Genomic DNA, 13,314 nt, shown 5'->3' with positions numbered 1-13,314 from the left:
AGTGACTTGCACATGGGCCACCTCCTGCCCTCAGTGACCCATGCAAAGGACCAATTCAAAGGCAACACCGGGATTCAATGTGATGGCAAGTCTGGGTTTGGGTCAAAACGCTGCAGCCACTGGAACAAACCCTAGGCTGGGACATACCCAGCCTGCTGGGGGGAGAAGGGGTGGCTCTAACCGCAAGTCTAGGACAGACTGTCCCTCAGCCTCCAGTGAAAGCAGAGCTGTCCAGAAACACCTTCTTGTGCTCTAATTTGGCAGATGGGAACTTGTGATCTTGCTGGATCCAGATCCATGATTTCCTGGCTGCAGGATGATCAGGAGACAGCAGGATGATCAGGACACATGGGATTTAAGCACATAGGGGCCATAAGATTACAAAGGTGATGTGCTGTCAGTTGGATTTTTCCCTCACAGCTGTCAGCCCAGCACAGAGAAGCAGCCCTGAGACGTGGAAAGCTGCTGCTTTTCCTGACAAGGATTTCAGGGGTGAACCCTGACCCCCTGCAAGGCTGCCACCCTGCAGGCATTTTGGCAATTAAATCTGTCTTGAAAAGAATGTCTTTTTGTTTCCCAAGTTGACGAGTCTCTTGATTGCTTCATTTGAAATGGGCCACTGCCCTCCAAGAAATGCACACTTGGGCTTCCTTACAGCTGGGACCTGGAGATCGGATCAGCTGTCTAGTGACTGTCACCAGAGTTGCCTATGCCCTTGGGTGCACAGCCTGCTTGAAGGGACAGAAGGGCCCTTGGGACACGCAGGGAGAGGATGGAAAGGGTGGAAGGGTGGGTCACATTCAAACCTCCTCTGAAGTAGGGAAGACCTGTGGACCACTGCCACTCCTTCCTGAATTTGGGAATTAGAGACATCCCTGTCTTGCAGGTGGAGATGGGGGTGACGACACGTGCCCAGAGCAGCCTGACTCGTCCTGCAGCTTCACACACCACTCCAGGCCAGCAGCAGCTCTTCTGCCAGGAAGGAAACCGGATCGATTTGAGAGCTGGGTGAAACATCACCGAACCTGCGTCAATCCCACCTCATCCAGGATGTAGGAAAAACCTCAGATCCATCCTGAAACAATTCACTGCATCCAAACCCACCAGACTGCATCATCGCCCTGAGGCAGAGGTGCCCCAGAATCCAAACTATGTGGGCAGGGGAGCTGTGTGGGGCATGTCCAAGCAGGGCCTGGAGAGACGAGAGACTCTGGGTGCAGGTACAGCCCAAGCACACTGTCCCCCACCGTTTGAGGCTGGCCATGTTCAGACACAAAGGCCTTGTGACTAAACAGCACAAGAACATCAAAGACCTCCCTGACCCCATCTGGGCTTTCACCCACTGTCAGAACCATTCTTCAGATGCTGAATCCCTCTCCTCTGATGAAGAGAAGCAAAGCTCAGCATCTGGGGCCAGGCAGGCTCGGCCGATCAGCTTGGGAGCCCATGATCCACCCCAGCTTGGGTTTCCCAATGATTTCCATGTTCCTGCTGCCACCCACCCATGCGTGGGACAAGGGAGGGGACAGCAGTGAAGGGGTGGATTATGCCAGTTAAAACAGATGATGAAATGGTGGCGAAAGAGCAGAGGTACACAACAATGCCTTGCTGCAGGGTACAGCACTCCAACCTGGCGTCACTGTAGGGACAGTCCCCTCCTGCCACCATCTTTGCTCTGGCAGCCAAAGTGCACCTACAGGAGCGGGCAGAAACCGATTTGCCAATGCGATGGAAAGCATCTTCTCCTGCTCCTCTGCACATCAGGAGCTCTGAAGCCATGAACCCTTGCAGAGCCCTTAGTGCTGAGCTGGAGCAGGCTGTGTCTGGAGGCACATGAGCTGGTCCTCAGGAGACCCTCACAGGAGCCGGTTGTGCTGGTTGCTGTGCTGCACCAAGCCTTGCATCATGCTCTGCTGGGAACGTGTTGCTCTGGCACCACACCAAGCCCCAGGGGAATCTGCAGGGCTGACTGATCCCTGACCACGGCCCACCTGCAGCTCCGGCTTGTGTTCACTCATTCCCATGTCTCGCCGTCAGTGGGATGACGTGTTCCTCGTCTGTATTGTGAGCAGGTCGGAAGGAGTCTGCTCTTCCCCTGGCCCCCAGAGACTGTCAGAAAGGCTCAGACAGGGCTCTGAGAACCTTATTAAAAATAACGTCAGGCCCTTTTCTCAGAGCTTATTTCCTGGCAGAGGGAGAGAGAACATGTAATCACCCTTGCTACATGCAGGATTGTCTGACCTGCATCCTCTGGTTCCCTTGCCAGCTAATTTAGGGTTGAATGTGGGTTAGTTAAAGCATGACGGAGCTTCCCAAGCACCACTTTGGGGGTAATGGTTTCTGCTTCTGCAGTGGCCACCAGGCAGATGAGCCCAGAGAGGTCATTGGTCATGCACAGGACAGGAGACTCATCACACCGAGGGGCACTGTTGGGATGACGTGGGGGAGCTGCTTATCCAAGCATGGCAGCGCAGCAGAACTGGCTGAGCTGGAGAGGAGACCTGTCCAGCCTCCGAGGGGAATTTAAACAGCAAGCAAATCATGAGAAGTGGTGATTTCACAGCCGTAGGACAGGGGAGGACCACTGGAGGGCAATGGGGGCAGCAGGAGCAGGCAGGGAGGTATCGCTGCCCCTGTGGCTGCATGCTTTGGCCACGGTTCTCCAGAGCCAGGCTGGGAGGAGCTGATCTCCAGCTCCACAGATCTGTACCCTGGGGTTTGCTGACTGCCCTGAACCTTCTCACCACATGCAGGAGGGCTCGTTCCACAAGGGATCCTGGTGCTTTCCAGCCTTCCCACCCTACCTGCCACAGGGTTCGCCTTCAGGAGTGGTGCTCATCTGCCTGCGCAGCTCCAGCACTGCCCACTCCTGCACGGCCAGCATCGGCTCCTGGGCAAGGTCCCGCCGATTCTGCCTCTCTGCCTCTCAGGACACCCAGCCCTGTCACCTGCCTGGGGGAGATGCTGGGGAACAGGACATGCGTTGCTACGTGCAGAACATGAAGCTTTCACCCTTTTGCTTCCTCCATGGCTTCAGGCAGGAAGACAGCTCTGGTGCAGGAGTCATCTCAAAGAAGTAGCAGTACCTGCTGCTGCTGGGAACCCAAACAGACAGCAGGTAGCAGCTAATGTTTTGCTTCTTGGGCTATGTTTCCTACCAGCCTCTTGCAATTGTGGAGGATAATAGTGATGCAGCATGTACGTAAAACAAGCCCAGTGAAGCAGTAGTGCTGGTCTCAGGATAGACATGCAGGAGCTGCTATTTCTTTCCAACTGCACATTTGTCTCAGCAGTTTACAAAGCTTGTTCCAGGTCAGTGCAAGCTCCTGTGATTTATCATTCAGTGAACATACAATGTTAATACTATATTTGTGGCCCAAGCTTGAACACATGGGCAGGCAAGGGAGCTGCCTGCCAAGCCAAACACAGGCAGTGCTGCCCTGTGATGAGGCTGAACCTAACCACTCACACCTGCCTGTCACACTGTCTGTACTAGGTCTTGCCTGCATGGGGCTACGGTCAAGTCACCTGCCTGTTCTAACACCGCCCCAGGGCATCCATGAGCACTGTACAGTGTGCCAGACTTGGGATGTATCAGCTCCTTCTCCCCTTGGGAGTCTCTTGGGTGAGGAAAGGGCCCAGGTCTCTGCCCAGATCCTGTCTGCTTGCTTTTACGCACTGAGACTGGAGCTGCAGGGAGAGGAAACATGGGTTATATGTCAGTGCTGGTGCCCTGGGCTGCTTTGATAATTCATCTAATCCTGGGTGGCAGCTGCCCTATGGCTCTGGCTTCAGCTGCTCCCCTGGGAAAGATGTGGGCAGCCCGTACTAGCCCCCTCTGCTCCAAGCATCACCTGGTTCAGCTGATGAGCGCTGTGCTGACACAGCTCCACATTCTTCCAGGTTTGGCTGAAAACAGACCCCACCAGTCGGCACCAAGGTGAACGGTCCTCTCCCGCCTGAAGCCATCTGTCGACACTGGAAGGCAAGAGGAACCCCTCAGAGATCCCCATGGGGAAGCACTGGAGCTGGGGACTTTCCTGATCAAACCACCATTGCCTTCACCTCCGCTCTACCTAAACAGAGAAACCAGTGAGTTCCTGCAGTAAGGAGTTTGCTGAAGAGACAAGTGTAGTGGAGTTCTTGTCAGCTCTGAGCAAACTGACTTTTAAAAGGGGGAAGACAGATGGGTCTGGATGCGCTGAGCTGGCTGAGCAAAGCTGGAAGCCTGAGAGCACCAGGCTGGGAAGGGGATGGCAGAAGCATGGGTGAGCGGGGACACTGGCTCAGCCAGCAGCACCCTCTGCAGTCAGCTGTGGGCAGCGATGAGACCAGCTCTTCGGGAGGAAAATCTCCCTGGGGCTGTCGGGGACACCGAGTGTGTGATTTTGATAGGCACCTGCCTGCTGGGTCTGCAGCAAGTCCCAGCCTCTGCTCTCCCAGGAAGATCTCAGCTGCTTCCTTGCTCTGCCAGGTGGGAACACGTGTGGGGCTGCAGAGCCAGGCCCAGGAACCAGCTAACGCTGGCAGCCTGCCGTGGTGAACGCTACAGCTCCAACAGCTCCACTGGTTTCGAGGCCACGGGGCTGAAGGTAGGCGAGGCAAGGGCAAACGGGGCCAGGCATCACCCCACGCCTGGTGCTCCTCACACCGGGGTGGCTGCTGCGTGGCAAGGGCAGACTCCTGCCGTGGGGACGCTGGGATCAAGGACAGCACTGAGCTGGTGGGCTGGAGGAATGACGACTGGTGACTGGTTTCTCCCAGCACAAGGAGGACAGGGAGGTGCTCAGAGGGGCTGAGCTCTGGCCCTGTCACCTCCACACAGAGGAGCACCGTTAGACAGAGCCCCAAAGCCCCTCTGCTCCCATGGCAAGAGTGGAGGGACATCCCCTGCTCCCTGCAGGGTGCTGGTACTGCTGCATGCCAGGCACCACTTGAGGACTCCCCCCAGCACAGGGTGGGTGCCATTTGAGAGATGGATGGATGCAGCCGTTACTGTAGCAACGGGGATGAACTGCTCCTGGGCTGGCTGCACAGCGGCGCTGAGCTGAAACCGCCCCACATCGAAGAGGAGGTTGATGGAGGGGAGGCAAAGCCGAAGACTCTGAAATCAGAAAGTGGGGAAGCAACAAATGAGCAATCAGTCACTGCTTCTTGTAACGCAAGAACTGGGGATGCACGGTGAATTGGCCCAGATAGTAAGTTTACCACAAACTAAAGGGACTATTTTTTTCACATTGCATTATTAAACTCTGCGACTCATCACCCTGGGATGCTGTGGAGGCGAGACACATACCGGTGAGTCCAAAGGCTGTGGAGGGCAGGTCTGCTGCAGCCCAGACTGCTGAGAGCTGGAGGGGAAAGAGATGGGCTGCAGGAGCCTGGGTGCGCTTTTGCCTGGATGGCACATTTCACAGCTGACAGAGCCAAGAGCTCCAGGCAGTATCCAAACAATAGCTGAAGTGTTGCATGGTAACACACAAATGTCTGGACCAAATCCAGAAGCTCTCACTTGGCTTTAAACCAGTCCTTTTCTCCCAGCATCTTCCCACAAGGAAAACCCCAGGAGACAACCTCCAGGTTCCTCTCTAAAAATCGATGGAATTGCTTGTTGGCATATCCTTGCTTTTCACCTCAGCACATCTCTTGTTGGCTTTCAGTGCTACCCAAGCCAACTGACGCAGGTACACGCCAGCCAGCATGGTGCCAGCATGGCCCAGGATGTTTCCTGTCTGTCCTGTCCAGCAGCTGTCACGGTGAACAATAGATCCGCATTTTCCTGGATAAACACAGCAGGCAAAAGCTGCAGATGCAGGGCTATGAGGCACTTGACTCTGCTGGTAATTCCTTTTTCCAGCTGGATGTCATCACTAAGGTCTGGTGCAGTATCTGGGCGGCAGCATGGCTGAGGCTGTCCATGAGAGTGGTCAAGAAGGATCTGTCCACGGAGAGGACAGTATGCAGGGCAGGTTTATCATGGGTGTAGGAAGGAAAGACAAGAAGAAGATGCCTTAAATACTCAGGGGAAAAAAAAAAAAAAAAAAGACTTTATAGATGTGTGGGTTTAAGCCAATTCAGGTGCCAAACCCCAATTTCCTATTCAGTATTTCTAGAGCCTTTCAGCACCGGAGTGATGACTGTGAAGCATCCTTTGCAGGCAGCTTGAGAGGACGCCTTCAGCTCACTGCTGGCCCTGTAAGGCATCGCCATTGCAGGTGGTCTGTTGTTGCCGAGATGTCCCAGAGATGGAAGGCGCTGCTTCTAAAGTCAGGCACCTTCCAGCCTCAGATTTCACCATGTGTGATGTTGCCAGGTGTCTGAGGCCAGCCGAATTATTGGAAAAGCTCTAGTGAAGAAGAAACAGCATTAGTTACTGTTTACAAAAGCCAGAGGTTAGGGAAAAGTTTGTTGTTTCTTTAAAAAAATAGTTTTACAGTAAACCAAGAAGCAGTGTTTCATTGTCAAGGCCTGATGCCTCCAGATGTTTGAGCACTGGGCTGTAATTTGCCAGGTGTGCTGTCCAGATGCCCGAGCTACACCCTTTGCATTGGTCGTGAAAATTCTCTTTAGAAATCCCAGCTGAGGGGGACAGCTTGAAGGTGCTAAGCATTTTTTAATCCAGTAAAGACAAACCTGAGTGAAGACATGACAGCCATCTTCTGATTATTTCCTCGAGGCCACTGGGAAACAAAAAATTATCAGTTTCATTTAAGCAAAAAACGTTTTTTGTTAAGAAAGCCGCAAGGTTGCAATGCTGGCTGGAGGGCCAGGCCACCTCGAGAAATATTAGCATCTCCTTTTCTGTCAGTGTGTTGAAAATCAAGTTAGATGAGCGTTTTTCAAGGACAATCAAAACATACTTTGTGCAACAACATGGCAGAGGCCAGAGTGGCCGGTGCCCGTGTCCCTGGCTCCGTGCTCCCGCCACAGCCCGATCCCAGAGCCGGCGGTTGCCCTGAGCATCCCCGGCTCGGGGAATGGGAAGAAGGGGGTCGATCAGCCGTACCTACCCACAGCCACCCTCCGTGGCCGGCACCCACCCATCCCTGCGGTGCCCGCAGGCGCTGCCCTCAGTGCTCCATTCCGCCCCCCGTTTGCCCTGCACTTCTCGAGTCCCCGACCCCTCGCCCTTCCCCCCATCCCTGGGTTCGTTCACCGCCCTGCACCCCGATAGCGCTGCCGCAAACCCCACGAGCCGTGAGACACGCCGGTGGGGCGCTTCCCAAAGGCACAAACCGAGGGCACCCCCACCCCCCCACAGCCCACTCCCTCCCTGCCGGAGGCGAGCGGCCCCCGGCGCCGTCCCCGGCCTCACGGCGCGTGTCGCTGCGGCGGCTGCCCACGGGGACCCCGGTGGGCGGGCGGCGCGCGGGTGGGAGCTCCCCACGGCCCGCAGGGGGCGCTCTGCAGGCGGGGAGGGCGGCCGCGCGCGCCGGGGGCGGGGCGCCGGGGGCAGGCCGGGCCGGCGGGGGCGGGGCCTCCCGGACCCCACGCGCTGCCCGCCCTGCCCGCACCCCGCAGCCGCCCTCGGGCACCGCGCTGCCCTTCTTCCCTGGTCCCCCCGAACTGCTGCTCTAAACGCTTGTGGGAACGTTCAGACTTTTGGGCTTTTTCAAAGCGTTTTACCCTTACCAAAGCAAATGTAAGGCCTTACAGCCACGGCCCACACTGCGCGATAAAGAATTCCAGAGTGATGCTCGTCTTCGGGTAGAGAGGCATCCTGCCACACCCCTCTCGCTATGGTCAAGGAGATCTTTGAGCAAAAAGCTCCAGATTTCCAAAGTATCACTCAACACCGGTCTGAAAAAAATGACTCACCTGTCTCCTTGACTGCAATTCATCCGACACAGCTGTAAGAAGCGGGTCTGGAGGGCGGCAGGCACGCTCTCTCACATTCTTGCATCTCAGACCCAATCCATCGCACTGACAACAAACAGCCCACATTGTAAAGCCACCAGCAATGTGGTCATCTGGTTTGAGTGGCCTCTCAACCAGAATTTACTGGGCGAGCAATGACCCTCCTGTCACCTGCCCACCGCAGGAGTAGCACTGGCTTCCTTCCATCCTTGCAGGCATGCAGTGTCCCCAGCATAAGGGGTTTGCATCCCCACCCCCACCCCGGGTCTATCTGCAAACAGAAAGCTGCCCGTGTGCACAGCACAGATCCAGGGACCCGCTGCAGGACCAAACTGGGTGTCACAGCACAGCCTGGGGCTTGGCTGTAGCCTGGAGCTAATTCACTCATGGTGGCTGCACTGCCCTGAGGTCTTGAAACTCACACCTCGTGTGTGCAGGTGTCCTGGTTTCGGCTCGGATGGAGTTGGTTTTCTTAGTATCTGGTGCAGTGCACAATGTTGATAGCACACTGATAGTCCCAGCTGTTGCTGGGGGATGTTTATACCAAGTCGAGGACTTCTCAGTTTCTCAGGCCCTGCCGGCGGGAGGGCTGGAGGGGCACGGGGCACTGGGAGGGGACACAGCCGGGACAGCTGACGCCAACTAGCCAAAGGGGTGTTCCATACCATGGGATGTCACGCTGAGTATATACTAGGGGAAGAAGAAGGAGGCAGGGGGGATGTTCGGAGTGATGATGTTGGTCTTCCCAAGTCACAGTTACGGATGTGTTTCTAGGCACAACCAGCGTGCCGCAGTGGCAGCAGCTCTGGAGCCCTCCCAGCGCTGCCCCAGCCCCCCCCAGCCAGGCAGCCTGTCATGGATCACCTCCAGCCCCTACATCCGTGATGCAGAGGCTGCCAACAGCTTCCCCCTCTTCTTCACCCACCGCATCAGCACGGTTGTCAACGTCTCCCCGGAGGTGGTGAACATGGGTGCATCAGGTACCTGTGCATCCCCGTGATGGACACCCCCACCGCCCGCATCTCCAGCTACTTCGACTCCATGGCAGCTAAGATCCACAGCATGGGGACATGCGGGGTCAGACGCTGCTGCACTGCACTGCTGGGGTGAGCGGGTCCCCACCACCTGCTTGGCTTGTCCAATGAAGCACCGCTCCATGTCCCTGGGGGGGTGCCCACACCTCGGTCGAGCCCTGCCATCCCATCATACAACCCAACAGCAGCCTCTGGCAGCAGGTCATCGGCTATGAGTCATCATCTGCTCTGGCGTCAGCAGGCTCCGAATGATCAGCTCTCCATCGGGGATGATACTCAATGTTTATGAAAATGAAGTAAGAGTAATGCTGCTGCTCTGCGTACAAATGAGCTCTTGTAACCCCTTGGCAAGAAACCAAGGGAAAGCCAACTGCAGTTTTCCCAGATCCATGCTGGAACATTGAAAATAAACTCTTCTCATCTAAGGGGGGTGGAGCATGAAGTCTTTGCCACTGAAAGTTGGGGGATTTGCAATACAACCAGCAAGTAGTGGGGTTTACTATAAATAAAATCAACACAGTTTAAGCTATGCAGTTATTTTTCACACATCATTAGTATCAGAGTCTCAACAGTAACTCCAAAACCGTCACGTGTTCAGAGAGTGTTGTTTTATTCCAGCACAAACTGTGCTTCCAATACAGGACAGAAACTAGCTGTGAGTCAGGATATTTGGAGTGTTACCAGCGTTTGTTTTTCCTAACTGGGATAGGACTTTGGGTTTTGAGACAGCAACCCTAAGTCCACTCTTCTGCTGCATTCCAGAGAGGGCAGAAAGATCAGACTCCAGCACCCCAGCTGGGAGACACCCAAGGATGCCCAGCTTTCCATTATCACACCCTTTCTCTTCACCCACCCAGCTGCACCAACCCTTTTTCAGAAGGTGCCTTGGCCTCCCTTGGGAGATCCGCGGTTATTTGGGTGAGCTGCTCGCTGCTCATAAGGAACCCCATTTACTCCTGGTATGCTGGGAAGTCGAGATGGGAGCAGTAAGAGGAAGCCTGCTGTCAGGTTGAATCATTGCAGCGAGGTCATCATGTTGTTATAAACTAAAAACCTGTCCTGGACACACTTTGGCATCGCTCAGCAGCAAACCATGTATTAATTCTGGTTTATCACAGCATGAAGTTTTCTGCTCCAGCAGCTCTGTCAAGTGGAAATAACAGACCTATTTCAGGTGGGAGTAGGGGGCCCTGGGCTGGCATGTGTGATTGAGGGGTCCCAGAGCCCCTGGGTCAGCTTGAGGGGTCCCAGAGCCCCTGGGTCAGCTTGAGGGGGTCCCACAGCCCCAGCTGGTGCGAGGCATTGTAACCAGGTGGGTGCCAGTCTCTTTTCCCAAGTAGCAAGTGGCAGGACAAGAGGCAACGGCCTCAAGTTGTGCCAGGGGAGGTTTAGACTGAATATTAGGAGTAATCTCCTCATCGAAAGGGTGGTCAAGCATTGGCACAGGCTGCCCAGGGAGGTGGTGGAGTCACTGTCCCAGTGGGTATTTAGAAGACATGTAGATGTGGCACTCAGGGATGTGGTTTAGTGGTGGCCTTGGCAGTGCAGGGTTAATGGTTGGACTCGATGATCTTAAGGGCCTTTTCCAACCTAAACAGTTCTCTGATTCTAGGATTCTATATCCTACCAGTAGCACTATGGGGCTGCTCCTCCACACCCACAGAGAGCAACCTGGCGAACTAGCTCTCTGAGGGGCTCAAAGCAGCTCAAGTGATAGCTGTGGTGGGTGACAAAGGACCTTGCCTGCCTTTGAGTGTGTTGCTTTTCTCCCATGGCACCTTCTAGAAGCAGAGCAAAGACCTGACTCCTCATGGACACATAAGAAGTTCTTCTTGGAAAACAGAAACATTAAAGGGAAGGGACAGAATGAGATGGTTGGGTGCATGGGTATCACAGAGAGCATCGGAGATGTGGTGGATCTCTTGGAGGAGCCCTGCGTACTGTGTGACCCTGGCCTTGGTGCTTCTCAGACTGGATCTCTGACCAGGCAAGGGTGCAGCTGGTGAGTGCAGAGTCATCTCCAGCCCTCTCTGCGCCAGCTCTGCAGCTCAACACCAGGATATCCCTATAGGGAACAACGGTGCCACAAACTCTGGCAGGTCCCACAGATGTCTGGCTCTTGTGTGCTGGTCACGAGGGCACCGCTGGCTGGGTTCCAGGCACAGGCACCAGCTGTCTGGGGAGGGGGAGAGCAGGGCTGTGCACATCTGGATGTGGATGGAGGCTTGTTAAGATGGGAGTCCTGACTGGCTGGCAAATCTATGGGGATGAGGCAGGTCCAAGGCAAGGCCAAGCTGGGAAGTTGGGTGAGAATCCAGCTCCAGCTCAGCGGGGTACACAGCCAGCAGCTGTGGCATCAAGGGTGGGCATCTCAGTTTGGATGCAACTCAAGAGAAGTGGGAGGAAGGAGCAGGGGGTGATGCTGCTGCCAGCTGTTTCTTGACCACTTCTTTCTTCACAGCCACCAGAACCCAGGTGAGACACCTGCACCTGGCACCCAAACCCACTGACCCAAGCTCTCGGTCTGTATCAGAGACCCCTACTTTACGATGTAAAGTTATGTTATAAAACCATAGTATATGACTTAAAGACATTTTTAAAGCTCATGTGATTTCATCTTCTAGAAACTTGGCTACAGGCAGTCAGCAGCTTTCTCAGAGCAAAGCCATGAGCCTGTGCCACAGAGAGTGAGCAGTAAAGCCAGCCTGCCTGCCCCAGAATGGTTCAGAGCAAATTCTGCAGGGTTTTTTGCGTGCTGAACCAAAGAACATGGGACTGGAAGAGAGTCTGAAGGATCATCCTGTCCATCTCCTGGCCCCCAACCAGGCTTGGGCTGCCTCAGGCATCCTCAGATATTGCTTGCCACTGCTGGACATTGCACTTCTCATGTCATCTATCCTTGGGCCAGGCTGTCCTGCCAGGGGGAATGCATTTTTCTTAATGTCTACCCTAAAAAAGGCTTTGCCATAATTTCAGCTCCAGAGCCAGGACAGTCCCCGACACCACTTGAGGACTGTGATGCGGTAGGTTTAAGACCACAGCCCGGCATATGAGGGAAGAATATCATTTACTGGTTTAGGCTGCCCAGCTTAGCAAGTGTTTGTCCTTGCTGCCTCCCAGCTGCCGATCCTGTGTCCCTCTGTGCTAATGCAGTAAGCCTCCCGACATCCCCGAGGGCAGCAGTTAATCCCCTGTCTTGAAACACAGAAAATTTCCACCGTGTGGTCCCAGGCACCCAGCTGGCATGCGGTAAAGCCACCCTGGATCTCCTCTCCCCTGCATGGAGACACGCTGCTCCTCCACCAAGGGCAGCAGCTCACAGCTCAGTCCCCAGCACGCATCAGAGGAAGATTTCAGCAGCAGTTAAACAGTAGATCCAGAAGAAACTGTCCAGCCAGCTCTCATTACAATGCTGTCCCATCAGACACACCTTTATTTCTCCTACCTCATACTTTCACTCTTCACCTGGAGCTCCTTGCCAGCCAGCACCTCCAGACTGGTGGGGCCAAGCCCATGGAGGTGCCACCCATCCTTGCTGATGCTATTCACTGGCTTCAGAGCTGTTACCCCTCCTTGCATCTCCTGTCCCCTCTGTGCATTTCAGGATGTGGAGCACAGAAACCTGATGGCAGTGCCCATGCAAGCAGCATGTGCCACGTGCCTGCTACGCGGTTAACCCCAGGCGGTGGCATCTCAGGGGTTAACAAGCCCTGGCATGGGAGTGCCTCAGCCTGCCTTCAGTTGGGTGTTCTTTAAAAAGAGGTGAAACCCCAGAGGATGCTTGGCAGGGGTTGTGGAGATACACATGGGCAAGGAGAGGCCCCCATATTTGGGGGCACAAGAGCTGCAGGACCCTCAGAGCCCTTAGGTGTTCGTGGCCCTGCCAGGGCGATAACCCACCTCAGTACCCCCACACCCTGAAACCAGGGCTGGCGAGGGGGTCCAGACCCCAGCAGGGACTGGGAAGCTGCTGCCTGCCGGTGGCTGAGGCATGGGGACACACCTGCCCATGCAAGGGCTGTCCCCACCTGGCACCACTCCTGTGGGGCTTGTCCTGCCCCATGCCGCAGTCTGCTCTCCAGAAAGGTGTCTGAGCAGAGGTATCCCAGTCTGCTCCCCAACCTGTGGGATGCCTTTCCCTCACCTGGCTTTGCTGGAGCAGTGCTGGACCCGGCACATGGGCAGCTGCCACCATGCCCATGGGAAACCCAATCCTGCCTGCAGCCAGAGCGGAGGAACGGCTGGAGCGAAGGATGCCACTGAGCTGAGATCACGGCCTGAAATACCCAGAGAGAGGGCCACCACCCCACCAGGCTAGCCCACCCACTGCTGCCAGGCCCTTCATGGGCAGCATCAAAGCACACAGCTCCAGCATAAATGCTGCCCACAGGACCCCCGTGCCCAGCCCGGCCCCAGCCACCAG

Source organism: Falco peregrinus, chromosome 2 (assembly GCF_023634155.1).
Source record: "Falco peregrinus isolate bFalPer1 chromosome 2, bFalPer1.pri, whole genome shotgun sequence".
Taxonomy (NCBI): domain Eukaryota; kingdom Metazoa; phylum Chordata; class Aves; order Falconiformes; family Falconidae; genus Falco; species Falco peregrinus.
The sequence above is the reverse complement of the archived record's forward strand: the minus strand, read 5'-3'. Positions refer to the sequence as shown.